Source organism: Gorilla gorilla, chromosome 8 (genome assembly GCF_029281585.2).
Source record: "Gorilla gorilla gorilla isolate KB3781 chromosome 8, NHGRI_mGorGor1-v2.1_pri, whole genome shotgun sequence".
Lineage (NCBI taxonomy): Eukaryota > Metazoa > Chordata > Mammalia > Primates > Hominidae > Gorilla > Gorilla gorilla.
This window is the reverse complement of record NC_073232.2, coordinates 87,167,321-87,193,113: the sequence shown is the minus strand read 5'-3', so window position 1 is coordinate 87,193,113 and position 25,793 is coordinate 87,167,321. Positions and strand designations below refer to the sequence as shown.

At 41.2% G+C, this 25,793-nt stretch overlaps 1 protein-coding gene across 9 annotated transcripts in view; it reads right to left on the bottom strand.

Moving 5' to 3' along the window:
* The window catches only part of ARHGAP12 (Rho GTPase activating protein 12), a 129,271-nt gene extending 105,812 nt beyond the window's left edge, over positions 1-23,459 (bottom strand). For 6 of the 9 annotated variants that reach the window (XM_004049237.4, XM_019035414.3, XM_019035415.3 and 3 more), the window contains exon 1: positions 23,286-23,424. The gene's annotated coding sequence lies outside the window, so the exon portion shown is untranslated. Of the gene's footprint in view, positions 1-23,280 lie in introns of all 9 variants that reach the window. The other 3 variants (XM_063710220.1, XM_063710219.1, XM_063710218.1) reach the window with 3 other exon arrangements.
* Between the last annotated feature and the right edge of the window lie 2,334 nt (positions 23,460-25,793).

Below are 25,793 nucleotides of genomic sequence, written 5' to 3'. Positions count from 1 at the left end.
TGCAGTTGCACACCACCACACCCTGCTAATTTTTGTATTTTTTTAGAGATGAGGTTCCACCATGTTGCCCAGGTTGGTCTTAAACTCCTGGGCTCATGTGATCCACCCACCTCTGCCTCTCAAAGTGCTGGGACTGCAGGCGCGACCACACCCAGCCTACTTACTAATCTTACATAGGATAAAATACCTTAACAATGGAAAGATGTGGTGGCATAAGCTTAACCAAATGATCAAACTTAAGAGCACTAATGCGACCTGACAAGATATGCCTCCTATGTGATGCAATAAAACATACACAATGTCACCTATGTTATATTCTTGTCAAAATGTTTCACCTTAAGCAATTATTAGAAAACAATCAAACAAATCCAGAATGTGAGACATTCTATTAGACAACAGACCTGAACTCTTCAAAAAAGTACTGTCAAGGGAGGGGGATTCTTCTAGATTAAAAAAGACTATTAATACATAATAACCAAATCTACTTGGTGGTCCAATAAATACCTCAAACTTATCATATCCAAAATGTATTCCCATCTCTACCCTACCCGAGCTCTGCCAAATATGCTCACCCCATGGTCTCTTCCATCACAGTAAACAGGAATTCTGACCTTTCAGATGCTCAGTCGTTACTTTCATGCATTACCAGAATGCTAGTCACTATGTGCTTTGATCATTTACCTATACAAATTTTTCACAAGTTTTCAAAATTTTACCCTGAAATGCTTATCCTTAGGTGATTTTTTTTCCAGGAAAGTAATAAAATAAGAAATATCTTGGAAGATACAGAGATGAGCGAGGGAATATGCAGCTACTTTTCAAAAGGTTACAGCAGCTCAGACATACTATAGTTAGTTAGACATTTATCCCTAAGAATGGAGAAAAGAAGGATGAAGAATAACAAGTGAGCTGTACGGTTTCACACTAGTGGGAGAGGAATTGTGGGGCTGGGGACAACAATGAGTTAAAGGCCAGTCCACGTTCAATCTCTTTCACTGTCAGGCTTTAGGACTACACCTTCCCCACAGTGACTACAAAGGTAAGTATGAAGGAGGAGTTAGGGAGAAAGATAAGGAAGTCGGTTTCACTATGTTCAACATGAGACATCCAATCTAGAGTTTTAGTTAAAGGCAATGAGAAGTAGGAGGGCAAAGGAGATGGATAAGTGGTCAAAAAGTATCTCTATAGAAAAGGTGATTAGATACCAAGGCAGGTAAAATGAGCAAGAGTAGAGACAATGGGATAAAAAGTAAGAGCTGAGATAGATTTCTAGTCAATACCGGGGTGAAGGGTGGGGAAACAGGTTGGGAAGCTCCAAGAGAAACTATTAAAATTATAAACATGCAGAAAGCCACATAGCAGGAACTACATGTTACAATCCAAGGTCTAGGAAGAGCCACATAAAAATGAAAGAAAAAAACTTATTATAAATTATTGATTCAGAAACAATGAAAATATTAACCCCTTGTTAGACGTACAGTTTACAAATATTTTCTCCCATTATATAGGTCATCTCTTCATTCTGTTGACTGTTTCCCTTGCCACGCAGAAGCGTCTCAGTTTGATATAATGCCATGTGTCGGCCGTACACTGAGCTCCACAGAAACAACGCCAGGGCAAGTGTGAGCCAGAAAGGCACTGAGCAACTCTATGCCTTGATGAGGAAAAATAACTGAACATGGGCAAAGATCCAAAGAAGTCAAGAGGCAAAAATGTCATCATACACATTATTTGTGCAAACTTGCCAGGAGGAGCACAAGAAGCACCCAGATGCTTCAGTGAGCTTCTAAGGGTCTTTCTAAGAAGCGCTCAAAGAGGTGGAAAACCACATTTGCTAAAGAGAAGGGAAAATGTGAAGACAGGCAAAGATAACCCTGGCCCATTATGAAGGAGAAATGAAAACCTACACCCCTCCTAAAGGGAAAACAAAATAGAAGTTCAAGGATCCCAATACACCCAACGGGCCTCCTTTGTTTGGCCTTTTTCTTGTTCTGTTCTGAGTATGGGCCAAAAATCAAAGGTAAACATCCTGGCCTATCCACTGGATATACTGCAAAGAAACTGGGAGAGCTGCAGGTGACAAGCAACCTTATGGAAAGATGGCTGTGAAGCTGAAGGAAAAATACAAAAAGGATATTGCTGCATACCAAGCTAAAGGAAAGCCTGATGCTGCAAAAAAAAAAAAAAACAAGAGTCATCAAGGCTGAAAAAAAAAGCAAGAAAAAGAAGAAAGATGAGGAAAATGAAGAGAATGAGGAAGAAGAGGAAAATAAAGATAAACATGAAGATGATGACAAATCAGTTGGTTCTAGCAGGGTTTTTTTTTTTTTGAAGAAAGAATTGAAATGTAAGGCTGTATAAGATTTGTTTTCAAACTGTACAGTGTCTTTTTTTGTACAGTTAATACACTACCAAACATGTCTTTAGATAGCCCTGTCCTGGTAGTATTTTCAATAGCCACTAACCTTCTTGGTATAGCACGGGGGTTGTAAAATGGCATGGAAATTTAAAGGTACTTGGTGCACAGCACAAATCAGTTACTTATGGAGATGGTAGTTTCTTCATCTTCAGTTGTTGTCTCTATGCAGCTTACATGAAATAATTGTTCTGTTAACTAAACTAAATACCACTCTGTAATTGCAAAAACAAAAGCTGCAGTTGTTTGTTAAAATTCTGAATGCTTCTAATACAATTTTTTATTAAGAAAATAATAATAATGCCATTTGCTATTTTTGCTTTCGTTGCCTGTGTTTTAGAGGTCATATCCAAAAGTCCTTGCCCAGACTAATGTCATGAAGCATTTCCCCTATGTTTTCTTTCTATAGTAGGTTCATAGTTTCAGGTTTTATATTTAATTCTCTAATTAAATATAAAATGACTGTTTTATATGGTGAGAGATAATCTAGCTTCATTCCTCTGCATGTCGCTCTACATCTGACAAGGGGCTAACATCCAAAAAGGATAAGGAATCAAATAACTCAATAGCAAAAAAAAAAAACAAATAATCCAATTTAACAATGGGCAAAAGCCCCAAATAAATGTTCTTCAAAAGAAGACACACAAAAAGCCAATAGGTGTAAGAAAAAAATGCTCAACATCACTAATCAGGGAAATGCAAATCAAACCCACAATGAGAAAGCACCTCACCCCAGTTAGAATGGCTATTATCAAAAAGGCAAAATATAAGCTGGCGAGAATGTGGAGAAAGGGGAACCTTTATATACTGTTGGTGTTAATGAAAATTAGTATTGCCATAATGGAAAACAATATGGAAGTTCCTCAAAACATTAAAAATGGAACTACTATATGATCCACCAATTCCACTACTGGGCATATATTCTAAGGAAATGAAATCAGTATGTGAAGAGATATCTGCGCTCCCATGTTTACTGCAGCAGTATTCGAAATAGGCAAGATATAGAATTAATCTAACTGTCCATTAAAGGATAAACGTGTATATACATACACACATACACACAACAGGATACTACTTAGCCATAAAAAAGAAGGCAATCCTGCCATTCGCAACAACGTGAATGAACCCAGTGGACGTTAGGTTGAATGAAATAAGCTAGGCACAGAAAGACAAACACCACATGGTCTCACTCACATGTGGAATCTATAAATATTGATCTCTTAGAAGCTGAGGCCAGGCACAGTGGCTCATGCCTGTAATCCCAGCACTTTGGGAGACCGGGGCGGGCAGATCACCTGAGGTCGGGAGTTCGAGACCAGCCTGACCAACATGGAGAAACTCAGTCTCTACTAAAAATACAAAATTAGCCAGGCGTGGTGGCGCATGCCTGTAATCTCAGCTACTTGGGAGGCTGAGGCAGGAGAATTGCTTGAACCCGGGAGGCAGAGGTCGTGGTGGGCCAAGATAGCGTCATTGCACTCCAGCCTGGGCAACAACAGTGAAACTCTGTCTCAAAAAAAAAAAAAAAAAGAAAAAGTTGAGAGTAAAATGGTGGTAACCAGAGGCTAAGGGCCTAAGGGAGAAATGCTGAGATGTTGGTCAAAGGACATACAACCATAGTCAAATAGGAGGAATAAATTTCAAGAGATCTATTGTACAGCAAGGTGACTACAGTAAATGACAATATACTGTATTCTTGAAAACTGTAAAGAGAGTGGATGTGTGCTGTCACCACTAAAATGATAACTATGTGAGGTAATGCATTTGTAAATTAGCTAAATTTAGCCATTCCACTACGTATATATACTTCAAAAACTATATTGTACATAATAAAAAAAATAAAGTGTTATCAATTTTTTAAAAATGTGCTGAGAATGTGGATATGGAATCATGAAATAATTTACGTTTAAAAAATGAAACAAACTTCACAGAAAGGACAAAAATCAGGTAAATTCTCTGAAAAAAATTATTAAAATGATTATGGGGTAGCACTAAAACTTTAGATCTAGGTAAAAATATCTACAAATGTGTGAATAATTAATGCTATTTTTACTTAAAAACATAAGCTGTATTAAAACAAAGATTTACAGTTTTAATTTTGGGTTGTTTCTTCCTCTCTTCCCCAGACCTGTAGATTCTGTTCTTAAGAGAAAGTTGAACGCTGTTTATCCTGTTTCTATAAAGTATTTTGGTTAAAAGTTTGCTCAATCAAATACAACGCTGTCCAAGCACAATACTCCTGAAACTGAAATGTATTCTATACTATACCCATCACCCCATGCCTCCATCCATATTCATCCCACACACTTACAACTACTAAGTATCCAACTCCCAGTATATACAAGGTCTGCATACCTACTGCCTGCTACACCCCGATGCTGCTCTTAGCAGTCTCAAAAACGCCCATACAAGCTTTTCATGCCTCTTACCAGTCTTCTTCCTCCTCCCTTTTTCCACGTTTCAACAACCACCACCCCCGACACACACGCCTGCTTATATATTTTACTTCTCTGCCCCCAAGTCAGATTCAAATTTCCTATCACGCTATTTTTTAATCTAAAAGCCTCCTCCTTTCTATCTGCCAATTTTTAAAATTTTCTTCCCATTTAAATTACCAAGAAGCCTACCAAAACTTAAACAGTTCAGCAAATGTTGTCTTTCTCCCCCAGGACATCCGTTTTAACCAACCAATCTGTTTAAGAGGTATATCAAAAAAAGTAAACAGGTAAACAAAACGTTAAAGAAACATAATGTATCTTTTTTTTTGGAGATGGAGTCTCCCTCTGTCGCCCAGGCTGGAGTGCAGTGGCACCATCTCGGCTCACTGCAATCTCCGCCGCCCGGGTTCAAGCGATTCTCCTGCCTCAGCCTCCCAAGCAGCTGGGACTACAGGTGCCCGCCACCACATCTAGCTAATTTTTGTAGTTTTAGTACAGATGGGGTTTCACCATGTTGGCCAGGCTGGTCTGGAATTCCTGACCTTGTGATCCTCCCGCCTCGGCCTCCCAAAGTGCTGGGATTACAGGTGTGAGCCACCACGCCCAGCCGAAACATAATGTATCTTAATTAGTGAGCTTACAATTTAAGTCCAATCCAGATACGTATAAGCTATTTAGCAATGCTAATATTGTGAACTATAAAATGTTAATATAGCTTCAAACATATAAAATATTAAGAAACTTTTCCAGTTTAAGCACTGAACTTCGCATCAAATCCTCCGAGTATTTTTTAAAGTACTTGTTTAAAATTAATAATCCCAGGCTGGGCACGATGGCTCACACCTGTAATCCCAGCACTTTGGGAGGCTGAGGCGGGCAGATCATGAGGTCAGGAAATCGAGACCATGCTGGCTAACACGGTGAAACCCCGTCTCTACTAAAAATACAAAAATTTAGCCAGGCATGGTGTCGGGAGCCTGTAGTCCCAGCTATTCGGGAGGCTGAGGCAGGAGAATAGCGTGAACCCGGGAGATGGAGCTTGCAGTGAGCCGAGATTGCGCCACTGCACTCCAGCCTGGGCGACAGAGTGAGACTCCATCTCAAAAAAAAAAAAAAAAAAATTAATAATCCCTAACCAGGCCCCTACTACAGAAATCAATTAATCTTAATGAGCACAACAAAAAAGTAAAGAATAATTCCAGTATTAAGTTCCAGCAGAAGAAATCATTCCATCAAATACTTCTGTTAGTTGTACGCTTAACAAAAATCATAGGCCATTATTAGGCACTTCAGGTTTTTTTCTTAATATATGATCCCTGCTTTCTTTAAAAAGAAAAAAAAAAAAACAGACTGGGCACACAGGCTCACGGCTTTGGGAGGCTAATGTGGGAGGATCCTTTGAGGCCAGGAGTTTGAGACCAGCCTGGGCAACATAGTAAGACCATGTCTCTACAAAAAAATGTTTAAAATAAGAAAAAACAGATGCAGAATATAAGACATTTCTCATCTGAATTTAGGTAGGCTATCAAAGAAGAGAAGGAAAGTATAACGATTTACATTATAAACCATTCTGGCCACAAAGAAATAGCAAAAACAGAAACAACAAAAAGGATATAGGAAATAATCGGGCTGGGTGTGATGGCTCACACCTGTAATCCCAACACTTTGGGAGGTCGAGGCTGGTGGATCACTTGAGGCCAGGAGTCCAAGACCAGCCTGGCCAACATAGTGAAACCCTGTCTCTACTAAAAATACAAAAAAAAAAAAAAAAAAATAGCTGGGCATGGTGGCACACACCTGTAATTCCAGCTACTCGGGAGGCTGAGGCATGAGAATCCCTTGAACCTGGGTGGCAGAGGTTGCAATGAGCCAACATCGAGCCACTGTACTCCAGCCTAGGCAACAGAGCAATAGAGCCAGACTCTGTCTCGGAAAAAAAAAAAAAAAAAAAAAGGAAATAACCGGATAACTGGAAAGCAGGCAGAAATACAATCAAGTGTAAACTGGTAAATTCAAAACCAAAATTTAAATCTGAAACAAAAATTAGGAAACAACACCAGAAGCATCTGAGGAAGCAAGCAAGTTTTAACTAAAATGACATCTGCATTGGGTATTTTTAAAAGATTTGTGCCATGAAGTCTTAGAAATAAGGTGGACTTAATGATTTTTTCTTGATTGTTATAAAAATGTAGAAAATGTTATAAGAATGTAGAGAATGTTATAAGAATTATAAAATGATTGTTATAAGAATGTAGAAAATATTCCATTACAGGCCAGGCATGGTGGCTCACACCTATAATCCCAGCACTTTGGGAGACCAAAGCAAGAGGACTGCTTGAGGACAGGAGTTTAAGACTAGCCTGGGAAACACAGGAATACACTTCCTCTACTTAAAATTTTAAAAAAAAGAAAAAACAAAACAAAACAAAAAACTCCCGTATCATTACCCAAAATCTACTCAATATTAAAAAATAATTTTTTTAAATATAAAAAAGAAAGAAAATATTCCAATTCAAAAAGGAAGAAATATGACCTTTGGTTTGGAATGAGTTTTTCGATACTCCAAATTCACGATCCTTCAAAGAAAAAATTAAGCTAGTATTCTACTAAAGTTAACAACTTGTCCTCTGTGAAAGACACTGTTAAAAAAATGAAAACACAAAGAGAAATCATGTGCAAAATACAAGTCTGATTACAGACTTGCATGCAAACTATACAAATAATTCTAAAAACTCAGTAAGAACAACTACGTTTTTAAAATGAGCTAAAGATCTGAGCAGATACCCCACCAAAAAAAAAAATTATATATACATATATACACACACACAGATGGCAAACAAGCACTTTAAAAAACTGCTCAACATCATATCGTTATGGAACTGCAAATTAAAACAATGAGATACCACTGCACACCTATTAGAATGGCTAAAATCCAAAAACGAACAATACCAAATACTGGCGAGGATGTAAAACAGGAATTCTTCTTTGCTGGTGGTAATGCAAAATGATACAGCCATCTTGGAAGACAGTTTAGCAGTTTTTTACAAAGTTAAACATGCCCTTACCATAGGATCTAGCTATCACATTCCTAGGCATTTACCCAAATGAGAGGAAATCTTATGTCCACAAAAAGTCCCGCATGTAAATGTGTATAGTAGCTTTATTCATAATTGCCCCAAACAGGAAACAACCAAGATGTCCTTCAACAGGAGAAAGGATAAACGAACCGTGAGACATCCATGCAATGGACTATTATTCAGTGATAAAAGAAAATGAGGGCTGGGTGCAGTGGCTCATGCCTGTAATTCCAGTACCTGGGGGCCTGAGGCAGGTGGCTCACTTGAGTCCAGGAGTTCAAGACCTGCCTGGACAAAAAAGAAAGACCCCATCTCAACAAAAAAAGTAGAAAAAATACTAGCCAGGAACAGTGGCACACACCTATAGCCCAGCTACTTGGGAGGCTGAGGTGGGAGGATCACTTGATCCCCAGAGGTCGAGGCTGCAGTGAGTCATAATCCTATCACCACACTCTAGCCTGGACAACAGAGCAAGACCCTGTATTTTAAAAAAAAGAAAAAGAAAACAAAAAAAAGAAATTAGTTATCAAACCATGAAAATATATATTTTAAATATATGTTGCTAATGAAAGAAAGCCAGTATGAAAAAGCCACATACAGAATGATTTCAATTTATGGCATTCTGGAAGTCAAAACCATAAACAGTGATTGCCTGGAGTAGGAGAAGGGGACACAGAATTCCACAGGTGAAGCACAGACGATGCTTTTAAGTCAAACCTATTTTGTATACAGTAATACTATAATGGTAGATATATGACATTATGCGTTTGTCAAAACCCATTGGTCTTTGCAATGAAAAGCGTGAACTTCAAAGTATGCAAATTTAAAAATATCATTGGGCAGGGGCAAGATCCCAGGATGGAAAGCAGATGTGACAAGAATCTAACAGTATTACAAATACATGAAATGACCTCACCAAACACAGTGGGGGGGAAATGCTGACATAAGTTACTTCGGAAATCAGTGAAGTCTCTAAGAACACAAGCAGAAGGGGCTGGGGGTGGTTACACCCATAATCCCCGCACTTTGGGAGGCCAAGGCAGGAGGATCACTTAAGACCAGGAGTTTGAGACCAGCCTGGGCAACACAGTAAGGCTGTGTCTCTACCAAAAATTTAAAGATAAATACTTTTTTTATTTGCAAAAGGAAAAATAGGCAAAAGGAACTGCACAAAAGTTGATAAAGTTCTTTCCCTAGGGGTTCAAGTTAAGTATCTTGATACTGCTATACATTTATACTGGAATAAAACAATTAAGTAACTGAATGGTGGATAGCAGGTATCAGGTTTCTCAATGTTGGAGTGAAAATTTACAGATAAGCAAGAGAAGGAGACTAGAATGATCCAATGGATTAGACTTGGAGACATCAGTAGGAACTCATTTTTAGTTTACCATAGATATATAAGTGGTCATATATAGAAATATTAGATGTGTATATATACTGCTTTGATATTATACACACACACACACATTTCCTGGCTGTCAATAAAAATGACAAGCTAGCAGCAACAAACACACCTAGCACTCAGCTGTGGCTTCTTGCATCATTCTCCCAATAAAAGGACCAGAAGTCTTCGGAGAAATGGCTGATTCCAGGAAAGGGGCAAGAAATATGCAAGATGGGCAGGTACAAGGCATCTTGCAGTGCCATAATGACTTCCCCACAAACTAGATTTTAAGTACTTGATTTAAATGCTTATTACTAGGCAATTGTGTTCTGAACCTAAAACTCAAGTTAAAATTAATGCCATGCATATCTAGCTCATATTCATAATAACATCTTACATTATGTCGTCCCATGTTTAAATAATTTAAACTTACAAATATATTTCTTTTGTTCTTTACCTTTAAACACTGTGTTTACAGCAAATCACAGTGCCTGTTTTTCACATCAAAACATAAATTACAATTATTTAAAAAGCACTAGGGTTCTCCATTATTGAATGGTTGTTACATCTTCAAATATTCAAGTTTTTTTTTTTGGGGGGGGGGGGGAGAGGCAGGATCCCACTCTGTCAATAAGGCCAAAGCACCGTGGTGCCATCATAGCTCACCGCAGCCTCGACCTCCTTGCCTCAGGCAATCCTCCAGCTCAGCCTCCTGAGTAGCTAGGACCACAGGTGCATACCACCATGCCCAGCTAAATTTCTAATTTTTTTGGAGAGACAGGGTGTCAGTATTTTGCCAAGGCTGGTCTGGAACTCCTGGCCTCAAGCAATGCTCCCACCTCAGCCTCCCAAAGTGCTGGAATTATAGGCATGAGCCACTGCGCCCAGCCTCAAACTTATTTTTAAATGATCTCTTATACATGGAGATTAAATGCTGACTCAGATACACAGCAAAGCAGAAAGTGAGGAACCTGCTGTATTTTTTTTTTTAATTCACCAGCATGGGCAACATAGTGAGACCCTATCTTTACAAAAAAATTTAATAAAAAATTAGCTGGACGTGGTGGTGCACGCTTGTAGTCCCAGCTACTCAGGAGACTGAGGTGGGAGGATCACTCAAGCCCAGAAGTTCGATAGAGGCTGCAGTGAGCTGTTCATGCACTCCAGCCCGGATGACATAATAAGACCCTGCCTCAAAAAAAAAAAAAAAAAATTCACAAACTCAACACTTTATATTAAACAGCCCTGAACAAGCCCTTTCTGATCAAAAAACACCAAAGATTAAACTGTGTTTTCATCCCTTCACATCTACTTGCACACACTAAGAGAGTGTTAATATAACAATGAAAGATACCAAGAAGACAGCCTATACAATAAAAAACCCATAATTAGTTTAAAAAAAAATCTAAGGAACCAAAAAAACATTTTTCTTGAGCCAACAGGTTAACAGCCTTTTCCCTTCAGATTCTATTATTTCATCAAAAGCACCCTATGTCCAAAATAGTTCCACATTATAAGCCTTTAAAACTATCCTTCTAGCCAGGCATGGTGGCTCACACCTGTAATCACAGCACTTTGGAAGGGTGAGGTGGGTGGATCACCTGAGGTCACGAGTTCGAGACCAGCCTGGCCAACATGGTGAAACCCCGTCTCAACTAAAAATACAAATATTAGCCGGGCGTGGTGGTACATGCCTGTAATCCTAGCTACTTGGGAGGCTGAGGCAGGAGGATCACTTGAACCTGGGAGATGGAGGTTGCAGCGAGCCAAGATTGTGCCACTGCAGCCTGGGCAACAAGAACGAAACTCCATCTCAAAAAAAAAAACAAAAAACTATCCTTCTATGACAATCATTCTGTGTCTACATTTTTAAGCTTTCTCTTTACTCCCTTCTAACTGCACTCCAATCAATGGCTTCTTCCTTCTGCACCCCTCAACACCACGAAGTCCTATATTTTAATTTCTTAATAAGAATTTTCTATAATAATCCATTTTTAAAAGAAGAAATAAATTAACCTTCTTTTTTTTTTCTTTTTTTTTGAGACAGAGTCTTGCTCTGTCGCCCAGGCTAGAGCGTAATGGCATGATCTCGGCTCACTGCAACCTCCGCCTCCTGGGTTCAATCTCCTGCCTCAGCCTCCTGAGTACCTGGGATTACAGGCGTCTGCCACGGTGCCAGGCTAATTTTTGTATTTTTAGTAGAGACGCGGTTTCACCATGTTGGCCAGGCTGGTCTCAAACTCCTGACCTTGTGATCCACCCACCCTGGCCTCCGAAAGTGCTGGGATCACAGGCGTGAGCCACCGCGCCCGGCCAAAAATTAACATTTTTATAGTTCACATAATTTTTATCTTGCCTCTGGGACATCTCGTCTACTTGATCGTGTAGTAACACCACCTCGATTTTCCTTGGGGAAGGCATGTACACCCATAGTCTTAGTCCATGTAGTTACATAAGTTACATAATAATAAGAAATCAGGCAGGGTGCGGTGGCTCACGCCTGTAATCCCAGCACTTTGGGAGGCTAAAGCTGGTGGATCACCTGAGGTCAGGAGTTTGAGACCAGTCTGGCCAACACAGTGAAACCTCGTCTCTACTAAAAATATAAAAATTAGCCAGGCGTGGTAGCACGTGCCTGTAATCCCAGCTACTCGGGAGACTGAGGCAGGAGAATAGCTTGAACAGGAGGCAGAGGTTGCAGTGAGCCGAGATCGCACCACTGCACTCCAGCACTCCAGTCTGGTCAACAGAGCAAGACTTAGTCTCAAAAAAATAAAAAAGAAAAGAAATCATTACCCTAGTCTTTATAAAAGTTCAATGAAACTTTCGATCTCCTAACAACTTATTCTAGAAGAAAAACATTCACTTCACAACACTACTGGCTACCCAGGTATCTTCTCCTCCCCAACCCATTCAGGTATTCTGAAACTATACACATTACTCTCTTAAAGAAAATCTTCTAAATATCACTTACATTCAATTACTTGCATGTGTTTACCAATCCCCCATGTTTTAAAAAGATATAATCCACAAAACAAAGGCAAATACATCTGTTAGTGCAGCAATTATTTAAGTCTGGCCACTGCAAAGTTCTAGTGTCAGAAATCAGTAACTCACCCAAAAAAAGGAGAAAACACTCTATAATGTTTAAATTATGCCAGTTTACTTCAAATAAACATTGGGATATCAAGAGTCATGGTGGGCAAAGAACCTGACAGACATTTTTCAAAAGAGGATACAGACGGTCCCCAACTTGCAATGGTTCCAGTTACAATTTCCTGACTTAATGGTGGGTTTATTGGAATATCAAATACCTTTTTTTTTCTTTTGAGAGATGGGGGTCTCATTCTGTCACTTAGGCTGGAGTGCAGTGGTACCATCATAGCTCACTGCAGCCTCAAACTCCTGGGTTCAAGAAATCTTCGTGTCTCAGCCTCCTGAGTAGCTAGGACTACAGGTACGTACCACCACACCTAGCTAATTTTTAATCTTTTTAGAGATGAGGGTCTTGCTATGTTGCTCAGGCTAATTTAAATGCATTTTTGACTCACAACATTTTTTACTTATGATCAGTTTATCAGAACATAATACCATCATAAATTAAGGAGCATCTGTATATAAGTGGCCAGTAAGAACCTGCAAAGACGCTGAATATTACTGATCATTAGGGAAATCACACACACACACACACACACACACACACAGAGACACACACACAAAATGAGATACCACTTCACACCCAACAGGATGGCTATCATTTTTTTTTAAATTAAAAAACAGACCAGGTACAGTGGCTCATATCTGTAATCCCAGTAATTTGGGAGGACAAGGCAGGAGGATCACTTGAGCCCTGGAGTTCAAGACCAGCCTGAGTAACATAACGAGGCCCCGTCTCTACAAACAAAAATTTAAAAAATAGCCAAGGATTGGTGGCACATGCCTGTAGCCCTAGCTATGCAGTAGGCTGAAGTGAAAGAATCGCTCAAGCCTGGAAGTTGAGGCTGCAGTGGGCTGTGACTGTGCCACTGCATTCCAACCTCAGCAACAGAGTGAGACCCTGTCTCAAATAAATAAATATAACTAAATAAATAACAAATGTTTGTGAGGATGTGGAGAAACTAAAACTCTTGTGCACTGCTGGTGGAAATGTAAAGTGGTACAGCCACTAGGGAAAATGGTATTGTAGTTCCTCAAGGAAACTGAAAATACAATTACCACATTATCCAGCAATTCCACTTCTGGGTATACACCCACAAGAATTGAAAGCAGAAAGTCAAACAGATATCTGTATATCCATGTTCACAGCAGCATTAATCACAATAGCCAAAAAGTGGAAGCAAACTAAATATCCATCAATGGATGAATAAACAAAATGTGATACATACATAAAATATTATTCAGCCTTAAAAAGGAAGGAAATTCTGACAGTACAATGTGAATTAACTCTGAAGACTATTTATGCTTAAGGAAATAGCCAGTCACAAAAGGGCAAACATTATATGATTTCATGTATATAAGGTACCTAGAGTAGTCAAATTCATAAAGACAGAAAGCAGAATGGTGGTTACCAAGGGATGGAGAAAGACAGCAACAGGAAGTTACTGCTTAATGGGTATGGAGTTTCAGTTTAGAAAGATGAAAAAGTTCTGGAGATGAAGGGTGGTGATGGCTGGACAACAAAGTTAATTTATTTGATGCCACAGAACTGTGCACTCAAAAATGGTTAAAACAGTAAATTTCATGTTATATATATTTCACTAAAGACACTGTAGTATACAATTTAAATCACCTTATACCCATCTACTCAAAAGCCACAAGTAACTAAAATCCTCATGAAGCTCTTACAAATCCTCTTTAAAAGTAAATATAGGGCCAGGCGCGGTGGCTCACGCCTGTAATCCCAGCACTCTGGGAGGCTGAGGTGGGCGGATCACGAGGTCAGGAGATCAAGACCATCCTGGCTCCCACGGTGAAACCGTCTCTACTAAAAATGCAAAAAAATTAGCTGGGCATGATGGTGGGTACCTGTAGTCCCAGCTACTCAGGAGGCTGGGGCAGGAGAATGGTGTGAACCAGGGAGGTGGAGCTTCCAGTGAGCCGAGATCGCACCACTGCACCTCCAGCCTGGGCAACACAGCAAGACTCCATTTCAAAAAAAAAAACAAAACCAAAAAAAACAAAAAACAAGTAAATATTGGCCGGGCGCGGTGGCTCACGCCAGTCATCCCAGCACTTTGGGAGGCTGAGGTGGGTGGATCACGAGGTAGGAGTTCAAGAACAGCCTGACCAACATGGTGAAACCCCATCTCTACTAAAAATACAAAAATTAGCTGGCCATGGTGGCATGCACCTGTAATCCCAGCTACTTAAGGCAGGAGAATCGCTTGAACCTGGGAGGCGGAGATTGCAGTGAGCCGAGATCGCGCAACTGCACTCCAGCCTGGGTGACAGAGCAAGACTCTGTCTCAAAAAAAAAAAAAAAAAAAAGTAAATATTAAAAAGCAAACAAACACTCAAACTCTTAGAAAACTGAAAATTAGCCGGGCGCAGTGGCTCACACCTGTAATCCCAGCACTCTGGGAGGCAGAGGTGGGCGGATCACGAGGTCGGCAGTTCCAGACCAGCCTGACCAACATGGTGAAACCTCACTCTACTAAAAATACAGAAATTAGCCAGGCGTGGTGGTGGGTGCCTGTAATCCCAGCTACTAGGGAGGCTGAGGCAGGAGAATCGCTTGAACCCAGGAGGCAGAGGTTGCAGTGAGCCAAGACTGCACCACTGCACTCCAGCCTAGGCGACAGAGTGAGACTCCGTCTCAAAAAAAAAAAAAAAGAAAACTGAAAAGTAGCACTTACGCAGCATACAAATGATGAACTATTACCAATCCCTCAGTACATTTTGTCATCTACTGGAAAAAAAAAAATCCACGATTTGTAAGTTTTATTCAAATTGATTTTAACAAGAATAAAAATTAATAATGTAAACTAAAGCCCAAATTAGGTATCACTACACATCAACTACAATAAAGTTTTTTTTTTTTTTTTTTAAAGACAATAACAGTGCTGGCAAGTATTCCAGAAACTAGAGCATTTACATAGTGTTAGTGAGAGTGCTAAATAGCACAGCCAGTTTAGTAGTTTCTTACAAACTTAAGTTCCTGTATACCACATTCTCGGCCATGGAACAAGCCTCAATAAACTGAAAAGAACTGAAATTATGCAAAGTACGTTCTCCAATCACAATAAAATTAAATTAGAAACTCTCAAAAAGTATCTTAAAAACCCCAAAATTGTTTTTGGAATCTAAGCAACACACTTCTAAATGAGTCAGGAGTCAAAGACAACATCAGGCTGGACAAGGTGGCTCACGCGTGTAATCCCAGCTCTTTGGGAGTCGGAGGTGGGAGGATCACTTGAGGCCAAGAGTTCAAGACCAGCCTGGTGAGTTTTGAACTCCTGGTGAGACCCCGTCTCTACAAAAACTAAAAAAACTAGCCGGGCATGGTGATATGCACCTGTAGTCCCAGCTACTAAGGGAGGCTGAGGTAAGAGGATTACAGGAGCCCAGGAAGTCAAGGCTGCAGTTTGTGATACTGCACTTCAGCCTTGATGACAGTGAAACAATGTCTCAAAAAAGAAAAAAGAAACCAAACAGGAAATGTGTACTGAATGAAAATGAAAACATGTAATTTCAAAATTTGTGGGATACAGCTGAAGTAGTGCTCAGACAAAACTTACAGCACTAAATGCCAGAAAAAACACAAAAAGTCTCACATCAATGACATAAGCTTCCACTCTAAGAAGGTAAAGAAGAGCAAATTAAATCCAAAGTTTGTAGAGGTCGGGCGCGGTAGCTCATGCCTGTAATCCCAGCACTTTGGGAGGCAGAGTCGGGCGGATAATGAGGTCAGGAGTTCGATACCAGCCTGACCAACATGGTGAAACCCCGTCTCTACTAAAAATACAAAAATGATCTGGGCATGGTGGTGCATGCCTGTAATCCCAGCTACTGGGGAGGCTGAGGCAGGAGAATGGCTTGAACCCCTGGGACAGAGGTTGCAGTGAGCCGAGATTGTGCCACTGCATTCCAGCCTGGGTGACAGAGCAAGGCTCCATCTCAAAAAAAAAAAAAAAAAAAGTTTGTGGAAGAAAAGATATGAAAAAGATGAGAGCAGAAAGCAATAAAAACAGAAAAATGTTAGAGAAAAATCAATGAAACCAGAAGCTGGTTCTTTAAGAGCAGTAAAACTGTCCAGGTGCAATGGCTCACACCTATAATCCCAGCATTTTGGGAAGCCAAGGCAGGCGGATCATCTGAGCTTAGAAGTTCAAGGCCACCCTGGGCAACGTGGTGAAACCCCGTATCTACCAAAAATACAAAAAATTAGCCGGGTGTGGTTGGCATGTGCCTGTGGTCCCAGCTACTCAGGAGGCTGAGGCTTGTGTCCAGGAGGCTAAGGCTGCAGTGAGCTGAGATCATGCCATTGCACTCCAGCCTGGGAGACAGAGCAAGACCCTGTCTCAAAAAAAAAAAAAAAAGCACAGATCAGTAAAACTGACAATCCTCTAGCCAAACTAATGGGAACAAAAGAGAAAAGAAACAAATTATCAAAAAGGTAACCAGAGACATAACTACAGATCCTGAAGACATCAAAAGGAAAATAGAAAATATTATGAACAACTTTATGCCAACAAACTCAACAATCCACATGAAGTAGACAAATTTTTTTTTTAAGAGACAGGGTCTTGCTCTGTTGCCCAGGCTGGAGCGCAGCAGCATAATCATAGCTCACTGCAGCCTCTAATTCCTGGGCTCAAGCAATCCTCCTAGCCTCAGCCTCCTGAATAGCTGGGACTACAGGTGCATGCTACCATGCCCTTCTAACAAATTTCTTGAAAGATACAAATAACCAAAGCTTGCTAAAGAATAAACAGATAACCTGAATACTCCTATATCTATTAAATAAACAGAATTTGTCTTTAAAAGCTTCCCACAAAGAAAACTGGCCCAGGCGGCTTCACTGGTGAATTTTACCAAAAACGTAAAGAAGTTACTACCAATTCTACATAAATCTCTCAAAAAAAAATTGAAGCAGAGAGAAAACATCCCAACTCCATTCCACCAAAACCAAAGACATTATAAAAAAGAAAAAATCATAGGTTAGGCAAGGTAGCTCACACCTGTAATTCCAGTGTTTTAGGAAGTCGAGACAAGAGGATCACTTGAGGTCAGGAGTTCAAAACCAACCTGGACAACATAGCATGAACCCGTCTCTACAAAAAAAGTTTACAAAATTAGCTGGGCATGGTGCCACACACCTGTAGTCACGGCTACTTGGGAGGCTAAAGTGGGAAGCCTGTTTGAGCCTGGGAGTTCGCGACTGCAGTGAACTGTGAACATGCCACTGTACTGCAGCCTGGGGTGACAGAGCAAGACCCTAACAGGAAAAAAAAAAAAAAACAGGCAAAATATTTAAACAGACTTGTCCAAAGATCTATAGATGGTAAACAGGCTCATGAAAATATGCCCAACATCTTTAGCCATCAGGAAAATGCAAATTAAAACCAAAAAGAAAGAAATGTCACCACACATCTCACAGAATGGCTAAGTCAGGTCATACCAGTGTTTTTGAGAATGCAGAGCCAGTGGAACTCACACACAAAGCTGGTGAGGATGTAAAACTGAACCAGCATTTGAAATAAGTTTGGCAGATGCTTAAAATGTTAAATATGCATCTACCACATGATTCAGGGATTTTCCTCTTAGGTATTTACCAACAAAAATTAAAGCATATGTAGACACAAAGACAGTAGTTTCATCTGTAACAAAGAGAAACTCGCAAGTCAATCAACAATTGAATAAACTAATTGTGGTATATCCACACAATGGAATATCACTCAGCAATAAAAAGGAACGAACTGTTGATATACACAGCAAACTGGGTGAATCTCAAAATAATTTTCTTGAGTGAAGAAAAATCCAGACCAGAATCCATAGTACACGAGTCCATCTGCATAAAATTCTAGAAAATTGATATCCTAGAATCAAACTAATTGATAGTGACAGAAAGCAGAGCAATAGTTGCCAAGGGACATGGGGAATGAATCACATAGGAGCTCAAGGAAATTTTTGATGGGTGAAAGAGATGTTCATTATCTTGAAAATGGTAGTGGTTTCACAGGTATATACATATGTCAAAACTCTTCAAATTGTACACTTAAAAAATATGTGCAGCTTGTTATACAGCAATTATACCTCAAAACTGTATTTTTTAAAAAAAACTGTTAAAACCCTAATGATGCAAATTAAAACAACCAGATATCACTACTCACCTACTGGATGACTTTCAAAAACACAGAATGTTTTGTATGGTAAAGATACCAGCAACTGGAATTCTCTTCATTGCTGGTGGAAATGCAAAATGGTACAACCACTTCGGAAAATAATTTGGTAATTTCTAATAAAGTTAAACATACGCTTACTACATGATCCAGCAATCCCTCTTCTAGGTATTTACCCAAGAGAAATGAAAACATAAGTCCACACAAAGGCCTTACATGAACATTCATAATGGCCAGAAATTGAAAACTCAAAGGCCTATGAACTTGTGAATACAAATTGTGGTACAATCCATCTCTAAAATAGGAAACAGTACAAACTTCAAAAGATTCTTGTAAGAACGGAAAGAGAAAACGCGAAAAAAAGCACTTAGATATAAAGCATGACAGATAGTATCACATTAATCACTGCTTATTCAAGGAAGTAAAAGCTGTAATAGAAAAATACAAATCATATAGTATGTAGCCTTCTGTGTCTGACATGTTTCACTTACATTAATGCTTTTGAGATTCACTCATGTTGTCTCCATAGATCATTCTTTTTTATTGTTGAATGTTAGTGTATTTTATGTATGTACATTACACTTTAATAAAACTGAAATTTAAAAATATATATTATGTAGCAAAATGTAGGAAATTTTCAGCCAACTTTAAAAGATGTCACTCTAACCTCATAACATATTCTCAATTCTGCTGTGGTGAAGGAAAAGAGCACAGAACTTGGAGTCAGGGGTCTAAATTTTAAATCTAGGCTTTGCCATTTATCAGCTCTCAGGACCCTAGGCACCTTAATTTGCCTGTAAAACAAAGCAAACAATACAAACCTCAAAAGATGTTTGTGAGAAGAAAGAAAAAAAACTTTGTAACTTTCAGACGTCACAGAGTATCTATATTAATCAGTGCTTACTCAAGGAAGCAAAAGTTGTGAGTAGAAAAATAGTCACAAATGCACTGATAATTTATAAAACATCCTGTCTCTGTCTCTCGCTGTGTGACTCTGGACAAGTCATTTAACCTCTCTGGGCTTCAGTTTTTTCCATCTGCAAAGTGTAGCTTATTAATAGTACATACTGCATACTGGGAGAATTAAGTAAATGTGTGTAAGGCACTTGAAATAGTGCATGGCTCATGGCAAGTGCTTTAAAAGTTTTAGGTCTTATTACAAAAAAACTATTATCATCATCCTACCAGACCCAATACTGGCCACCATCCTGCCCAACCAAGCTGTAACAGTACAAGTGATTAATGATCTAGATCACTGGATTCTCAAACTTTTAGTGAGCAATGGAATAATCTGAAGAACTTTTCTAAAAATAAACTTCTTATTTTAAAAGAGTTTTAGATTTACATAATTACTGCAAAGATAGTCCACAGAGTTCCCATGTACTCTGGACCCAGTTATCCCTATTAACAACTTATGTTAGTATGGTACATTTGTCATATTCAGTCAACCAACACTGACACATAACAATTTCCACACTTCATTCAGATTTCCTTAGTATTCTCCTAATGTCCTTTTTCTGTTCCAGGGTCCCATCCAGAATACCACATATACATTTTGTAGCCATATCCCAGAGCGTTTTCAAACCACAGATTACAGGCCCTAGCCCTAGATATTCTAACAACAACCGGTATGAGGTGGGGCCCTAAAATTTACATTCTCAAGGATTGCTGATGAGGCCAATCTGAAAATACACTAAGAGTAACATTGGTCTACACTTTTAGACTCCAAAACTGTTGTTCGATACAGTAGTCACTAGTTAAATGTGCCTAATGCAAATTGAGAAATGCTCTAAGTGTAAAACACACGATATTTCAAAAAACCTGGTCCAATGCAAAGAACATAAAATATCTCATTAATAATTTTCATATTACATGTTAAAACGATATTGTGAATATACTAAGTAAAATATATTCATTTCACTTTTTTTCCACGTGCTTACTTTTTATAATGTGAATACTAGAAACTTTAAGCACAAGTAATTTATATAGGCATTACATTTCTATTGGACAGCAGTGGTCTGTGGTCTGGCAGAACAGCATCCATATGACCAAGTGGATATTAGAAGTGCAGGTGATTCCTATGCACGTTAAAATTTGAGAAGCACTAGATTATCAACAGGGGAAGGAGGCTTAGAGACTACACCATTTGGCAGTTCAGTTCAATTAAAAAGCTAATCAATTACAAAACGAAACTGCAGAATATTCATTAAGTCCGTGAAGTCAATGAAAGTAATAGGGAAATGGCTGAATCACAGCAAAGCCATATACCAATGAGCCGGGGCCAGCTAACTGAAGAAAAAAAAAAAACCACAAGGATAGTGGCCCAATAGGTTCCTCAAAAGAGGTAATCTGAAAAGCCCGATTTGAAGTACAGTGATGCTATGTCGTACTACGACACCTTTCACATCTGATTCATACTACAAAATAGTGCATATTTGCAATTCTAGCCAAAATTGTTAAATACAGGACAAAAGTTTAATTTCACTTTTCTCTCCCATGATTTATTGTAAAACTGTGATGCCCATTTTCTCAGGTAAGTAAAATATTAGTACTACTGTTTAATGGTTAAACAGATCAACACTGTTTAGTTTTTACTCCATTTAAAAATTTTAATTACCCTTATTATTTTCAGTAATGTCACTTACATAGAGTACTTAAAAATTTGTAAAGCTTACTTTCTATCAGCCTACTAAAAAACCACTGAGCAGATTCCTTCTAATTAAAGAAAAGTCAAATGATTAACTACAAGTAACACGCTGTTTTTCTACAGCACTTAATCTATTTTCATTTGCACCTCGAAACAACTGGTATTAGCAAATATAAAACTGAAAGAGATGCAATGTATTGATAATTATATATGAACAATATATATATAACTAACTATACAGACGGCATTATCTTAACAATCAATGAGTCATCAATCTTCTCCAGCTTGATGAAGTACGAACAGAAATCTATCAACAAATACTGGCGCATAAATATACATACACACATTATATTACACTTCTGGGGTTTCTTTTTCCCCCACAGAGAAACACTTTTAGAACAGTGGAGCCGCATGCAACCAGGGGTGGCACATATGTGCCCAGACGGTCTGGCTCGTCAGGTGGCATGGGTGGGGGTCACGCTTTCACTGCCTGCTTTGGGCTCTCAAAACCCAGCTCTGAAACGTTTCCAAGGCAATTTTAAAACAAAGAAAAAAAAATACTGTGCCAGGAGCCAAAATGCCTATTCAGACCAGAGGAGGTAGAGGAAGATGACCGATTCTGTAAAACACCATCCTATAGATAAAGAAAACGCGATATGGGCAAATACACATCTAGCCCATCGTTCCCGACTTTTAAGTACGAAAGAGGCGTGGCTAGGGGCTAGATACTTATTTTTAACACTTCCATTGAAACACCCGGAGTCTCCCAAGGTCTAACCTCTAGAAGTCGGGTGGCAGAACCTGAACCAGAACCCGAGTGAGCCTTCCTTCCTCCACGACCTCCCTTTAGGAACGCATGCCTAAATAGTCGATAAAATCTACTTCTCAATGTCATGATTAACCCAAAAGCCAGCCACAACCAATCGTGTTATTAGAGTGCTAAAAGCCTCTATCCACAACAAACACTCCACTTGGGATGACATTAGAACTTTCGATAAAGGTGTACTTTCAACGTCGTGCTTCAGCCTTTGAAAATACATTTACAAAACTGCAGCTGCAGTCAAAAGGAAAACATCACACGCCTCGAAAGCTGAAGGGCGTGCCTTTTTCTCTAATGAAGACCGTGTGGCCATTTCTTCTCAAAGGGTCTGCAGTCACTTAAGGTAGCAACGCGTAAAGGACAGCCGTTCTGAGAAGACAACCAGCTCCCCTGAGATAGGAGGCGGGCTGCACGCTGGTAAAGAGGATTTTTCAATTCAAGGACTTTGAGGAGATTCCGCCCAGAGAAGCTGGAGGGGAGCGAATGCACGTCCATCCAGCAGGGGCAGGGCACCGGGAAAGACCGCAAAGAAGAAAGTGTCCGGTTTAAGGTCAACAGTCCTCGAGGGACGCCCCGGGTGGGCTCCCCGGGTGGGTGTAGGCCTGCGAGCCCCACCGCGATTAGGGAGTGGGCCCAGGGCGCGGGAGGGGCCGGGCCGGCCTTTTGCACACACACACACACACCCGCCTTTTGCAGACACACGCGCGCGCACACACCCGCCTTTTGCACATAGACACGCACACACCCGCCTTGTGCACACACGCGCGCACTCTCCCGCACTCACACACCCGCGCACCCTCACACTCTCCTCCCTGGGGGCGGGGCGGGCGGGCGCTGCCCTCACACAGGAAGTCAGGAAACCCAGGGGGCAGAAAAGCCACAACTTCGGGCCATTTAAACCCTCTCGCCCACGTCAGCCAATAGGCTGCGCCGGCCCCCTCCCCCTCGGCGCCTACCCCCCGCGCCCAGAGCCCCTCGCTGCGCGCCCGACCTCCCTTCGCGCGCACCTCCGCCGCGGCGCCGCCGCCGCCGCGCCTCCCGCACACGCCTCCCCCCGACTCCACCGCCCTCGGCGGGCACAGCCCGGCCCCGGCGCGCCTTTGTGCAGCGCCTCGCCAACCTGCCCTCCGTCCGCCAGGACCCGCGCCCTGCACCTCACCGGGAGCCCGGCGGCCTCGCAGCAGGCGGCTCCCTTCTTAGTCCGCCCCGCGGCTGCGGGTCGACGACGCGAGCCCGAAGAGCGTTCACACGGCTACGGCCGCGGCCGGCCAGTCCCCGCAGGCTGGCCTCTGAGGGAGGGTAAGTTACAGGGCACGTCGGAGCGCGCCGGCGCGGGGGCGGGGCTCACGTGACGCGCGGGGGCGGGGCGGGCGGCTCACGTGATGGCCCGGGCGAGCTGGGCGGGCGCGGGTCTCCGGGACGGTCTGGGGTGGCTGGGGGGTGCGGCGCCCGGCGGGGATCCGAATAGGGGGCAGCCAGCGTACGGTGTGGGAACTCGGGCCGGCGCGGGAGCCTGCGGTCAAGGGGGCTCAGCACTTTGTAAACAAGGAGTGGGAAGCGTTAAAAAAAAACGCTCGTAGGGAAAACCAGGGAAGGGCGGACGTAGCGCCAGGGTGGCAGGAATGGAGCCCGGGCAAAGACGGCCCTGCCGTGGGCCCTAGCGCTCCCTTCGTCGGCCCCTGGAGCTGCGGCCGGGCGTGGGTCAGTCGTTCACGGGCCCGGAAATTCCACTGGGACACCCGAAAAAGTGCTGCACGCCGCCTGAGGGAGACGGAAAGGGACCCGGGGCACTGAGTCCATTGCTGGGGTCGCCAGGGTACATGGCAGGACCCGCTGTGCACACTCGGGACTGAGGAGACCCCTGGGACGCGGAGAGCCGCTCCAGGGCAGAACCAGTCCGTCAGCATTTAGCCTTCCACGGGCCTGAGGGTGCGAGCCCTGCGGGGGCCACAGGGTCATTGTCCAAAGTCATCCCCGTTTGCACTGTGGCAGCACCGAACCCGGAAGTAACAGCTTTGGCAGGTCTTTGATGGTGATCCAGTGGCAGGAGGAGCTCAGCTGGAATGGGAATCAGGAAAGAGACCTGGCTTCTGCCATTTATTGGCACTTCACCCTTCTGAACCTCAGCTTTCAAATGAGAGCTGGCTTCTAGGTCTAGAATACAATGAGTGTGAGAAAAATAACTGAGAGGCGTTGGGACTTCAGTAACTACTCATTCCTTAACCAGTTGTTGATTGTGCCTGTTGTGCCAGGATGAAATATTTATTAATAATAGAGACCAGAAAGGGGAGGGGGGAAAAACCAAGCATATGTATGATTCAAGCGCTGAAGAGCTACTCTCCGGAGTTGGCTCTTTCCTGTGCTTCACTTCGTACTTGAAGATGCCACAATGCCTGGCTTCCTTATCAACCAGCTGAACTCCGAATTGTGCCTTATAGGATGCGAAGAATCCGGTAGGGCAGTGGCAAGACTTTAACAGCTGTGGTTTACAACCTTCTTATTAAATTAAGTCTAATGCGAGCTAAAGTGTTAAGATATTCTCCATTTAGAAAGGAAAGAGGCTTACAATGAGAATTTTTGAAAAATAAGCCTGAGACTGTGCTGTCTCTATCGTTGCATTTGCTTTTCACAGTCCTTGGCACCCACTGCCTTTTTTGTCTCCCTCGGTTTCTAACTCGTTCTGTTTTCTTGCATTTGTTCAGTATAAGGAGTATTTCCTGTATGCTTCGGCAACTATTTTCCATAGACTCTGCTTGTGTTCTCCTTATAAAACCAAAACAAGAGCAGTGCAAAAAAGAAAACGACCCTGATAGGAATGCGCTGATAACCTTACCTTCCCTACTCTCCAAACCTGAATTGGGCACCCTTGGTTTTAGCAAGAGATAGAACTCAACAGTTTGCATACACTTGCGGATCTGCCTGTAACTCCACTTCGTATTTCACAGCCTAATCTCGGATGATACCACAATGCCCACAGTATGCTGATCACCACCAACAGCAGATGGAGTCGGATAAAAAGAGCTTTCTCGCTAGTGTGTTGTTTTAAAAGAACCTGATGGAGAGCTATGATCATATGTAACACTGCCTCTAGTTAGTTTTTAAATAACACTTGTAGCATATGTCTGGCGCCTGTGCTCAGGATTTCAACAGATCATTTTCAGGATTTTGACATTTAACTGGCTTCTTATGAAGTAGCAGAGAGTTCCAAAATGTAGAATTGAAATATAAGCTCCACACACAGGCAGAGATTTGAGTCTGATTTGTTTGTGTGTATATCCCAAGTGCCTAAAAGCACTTGGCATACGGTAGATGCACAATAGATTCCTGTTAAATGTATTTTTAGGTGAAAATGTAGTCTGTACTTTGCATAAACTTGTCCTACTTTCTTCCTAGTTCTTTAATAAGTAACCTACTTTTCATTATATATTTTTAAATGAAAAAACAAAATTATATCTGGCATCACTACTTTGGCTGGGCTATAAAGAAACAGGAATTTGGCAGTATGTATTAAAATTACAAATGCATATATACTCGGAGCCTTGAATTTCATTTCCAGGGATTTATGCCACAGATGTTTCCACACATAAGAAATAACAAGGTGTTTCTTATTGTTGAGAATAGCAAAAGATTGGAAACAAGCTAAGTTATCTATCAACAGGATACTAGT